Source organism: Marmota flaviventris, chromosome 5 (genome assembly GCF_047511675.1).
Source record: "Marmota flaviventris isolate mMarFla1 chromosome 5, mMarFla1.hap1, whole genome shotgun sequence".
NCBI classification, from domain to species: domain Eukaryota; kingdom Metazoa; phylum Chordata; class Mammalia; order Rodentia; family Sciuridae; genus Marmota; species Marmota flaviventris.
The window spans coordinates 897,383-901,063 of NC_092502.1; the positions used below are offsets into that span (position 1 = coordinate 897,383).

The 3,681-nt window shown below is 36.9% G+C and overlaps 1 pseudogene; it reads right to left on the minus strand.

The window, feature by feature from the left end:
- Positions 1-1,656: 1,656 nt before the first annotated feature.
- Positions 1,657-3,430, minus strand: LOC114082184 (inositol polyphosphate multikinase pseudogene; annotated as a pseudogene).
- Between the last annotated feature and the right edge of the window lie 251 nt (positions 3,431-3,681).

A 3,681-nucleotide genomic window follows, 5' to 3' on the forward strand; every position in this document is an offset into this window, starting at 1 on the left:
TTCTGTTACATACAAGCTTACTTATAAAGTAATAACATAAAATGATCATTGGGTAACAGTGATAAAAAATGTAAACAAAAAGAATTAAATGTTAATCCCTTCCCTGAAAAACAAAGATAAAAGCACTTCTTGTTTTATTAAAACAAAACATGATCTATTTTATCAGAAAGGCAAGACATTGACTTTACAAAACTCTATTTCCAAATACAGATAAAGAAAATCTAGAACAGCTGATTCAGACTTTATTGAACTAAAATGTGCAAATAATCTGATAATACTTAAATTTATTAAATTTAATGTACATAGGCTGACACAATCCCATACAAAAATCCTCTGAAGATTCAACATAGTGTTCATTTATATGAGCTTAACACTATCTAACAACAACAACAACAAAAGTCCATATTGAAGAAAAAAACGAGTAAAACTAAAAAAGTTTCTTATTAATTAAGACTTGAATTTCATTCCCACAAAAACGTATGGCCAATACCCACTTGGAAATACAGAAAAACATTACATCCCAAGGAAAACTATTTTACACTAATTCTAAATAAAAATAACAAAATGCATATAAAGTTATGCCAGTTTAAAAGATTTGCTAAGTATAGTATTCATAGAAATTTATCTGGTGACTTTGTTTGGACTCAGATATTTGCAAAGTACCCTCAGTGAGAGTTGGGAAGCTAAGAAACAAAATTTCCTCCATACCACATAAAAATGGCACTTGGATTTAAAAGTTTAAATTGTGATTCTGAGGTAAAAAGAGGAGGAAAAGATCTTAAATCATAACTTCAAAATGTGTTCCAGGAATATGGTAAAACTGCTCAACTACTTAGATATATTACTAGTGAATCAAAGTGCTTTGAAAGCATTAACATCAAATTATTTTCAAATTTAATTTTAAAGTCTTACAAGTTTTCAATGAAAATTACCTAGTTATTTTTTAAAAGGTGGTGTGTGTGTAAAACAAAGGTAATATTTACAAATCTGTTTTTGCCTCTGCCCCCAATTAGTTTCTCTTTTGATATGATCTAAAGCTGTTACGAATAATAGTGAAACAGAAGCACAGATTTAGATATGTGCCAAACCCTATACAATGTACTAATTTACACACAGTATTTTTAAAAACACTTACATGATCAGATGCTGTTTTTCACTGCTTAACCAAATTCTGAGAAACACTATATTTAGCAACAAACGTTTATACCACTGCTTAACTAAGTGGGACCACAAATACATGAATTTTAAAAGCAAAACACTCTAAAATATTGTTTAGAGGAAAAATAAAATTTCAATCATTCACCTTTTTGAAGCCTCTGTTTGAGAAAAAGTATTATACGTATACCTACATATATCATGTAATGTCTTCTCACATTGTAGTAAATATAGATTCCATTTTTGCCACAAAAGAACTTGCAATAAAAGAATTTTAAAGAAAAAATTTTGTTTCTTGCAAATAATTTCTCTCTTCTGACCCTGGTAAAAATCATCAGTGCCTTTAATTTCAAGATATTTGTTGTTGTTGTTGTTGTTGTCGTCCATTTCTGTTGTGTATTTCACAAAGTATAATATTTTGTATTACATAGATAAATGGAAATTAAATGGAAAACCTGCTTTTGGAATGCAACAATTCTAAATCATTTCACTAAGAAGCACCTTTTGATATGCTGGTCTGAACTTTTAATATAAAACCTAAATGGTACTTATTTCTGAAGTAGAATTTTCTCCAGTTTTAATAACTTCATACATAGCAATACTAAGGATATCAACCTGTGCTTTCTAGATTTTGAAGGTGTTCTAATTATGTCATAGGTTAGATATGGCTCATTTTCAAGGTTGGGTGGACAGATTTCATGATACATTGGCTACAGAAAGCTAAATAAACTCTTACTGAATAATGGTTTGCATTTTGCTTGAGCCAAATAGATGTTCAGGCCATGTACCACCACATTCCCTGCTTAACATTCCTGTTTCTTTATTCTTCATAGTTTTCTAATGAACAAATTAGTATTCCTGAGTAAGATTATAAAAAAGTTAACCTTTCTACCAAAAGTATAAAGACAAATAAAATGTTGACTCACAATACAAAGTTTTTACACAGCATTACAGGTGCAGAGATAATGACTGCTGCTCTTTATGATGATTTGTCCACCACTTAAAAAGACTTCAGCAAAAGATTCAATTGTCTAAAATACTTCGAAGTACAGTAATTAAATGCTTTAGACCATAAACATATCCCTCATCTATTGTGTTGCTAGGAAACACATGAGCAAAATCTATCATTCGCACTTCTACTTCCGCAATCTCTTGGCAACCAGTGGGAAGATGGTAAAAAACTTTTTCCAGTTGGGAAAGTACATTTCCATTTAAATGTTCCTGTGACATGCTTTTCCACCCATTGTCTTGCTCCATATTTTCAACTTTCAATGAAGTCTGACTGTGATGTTTTTTTGAATACATTTTTCTGTGACGAGCATACATCTTGGATAAGCTTTTGCCTACTGAAGCCTCTATTTTTCCATTTGCTGTGGAACTTAACACATGAAAGTTATTGTTGTACTCCAGTAACTCTGTGTCTGACAATTGTCCTTTGGACAAAAACTTTCTTGCCAAAGTTCTGTCACTTGATTTTGTAGTGGTTGGCTGAGATGAACCTTCATAAACAAATAGTAATGAACTTGCATAAAAGCTAAGCTGTTTCTGGCTTTCAAACCACTGCAGAATTTTCTCAATCTTCTGAATACTGGCAGCAATAGCATCTTTTCTTAGACAGAACCCATTATGAAAAAACTTGGAGACTCCATCCTTTATAGTTTCTTTTGTTAAGCTTCTTCCATAGTGCTGATTTTGTGTCTCATAGCTATCAGAATGAACATGATAAACCCTCATGCCAAGCACCAAGAACCCAATCTCTTCCATTAATGGGTACTTGCTGACCTGTTGCTGAATCTTCTCGGATGAGGCAAAAGGATCATAGCTTTTTCGCCCAGATCTTTACATCCATTATACAGGGCTTATTAAATTTATGGGTCACATCTTCCAGTTTTAGGTATAAATCATTTGGTGCAGTGGGAGGTGACCAGATGCCATAATATTTTGGCAAATATTTTCGAAGCTCTAGAAGAACACCATGACTACAATCAGCAGCATAAACCATATTATAAAATTCCAGCTCTCTCGGGCCCCTTGGAGGTGGCTGTAACTGTTTCAAAACTGTGCCATCTGGGTGTTGCAGTATACCCACTGTGTCCTTTCCGTACATGTGCCCGGCCACCTGATGCGACAGGGGCACGCAGCCGTTGAGGAAACGCAGCCTGCCGCCCGCTGGTTGCAGGGCGCCTTCGGGAGCGGCATCGCTCACTGGTGGGGTCCGCATCTCTGGGGCGCTGGGCGCCTCGAGCCGGAGGGGGGATGGCGGCTCTGTTGCCATAACCGTGTGCACAAGCGGTAACGGTGGCGAAAGGAGGAAAAAATAGGGAGTAGGGAGCGAGTGCCTGAGAACCCGGGGGTCGCTCAGGCTCGGCCTCGAGGAGGCCTGGGGGTTCCCGCGGCTGGTGCCCGCTGAGGCCCGGGAAGGGGGCCCATGACGCCGCGGAGGCGCGGGTGCTCCCCTGCCCAACTCTGCGGACCGCGGCTCCCAGCTCCCATCCCTCCGCCGCCGCAGCCGCCGGTCCCGCCGCT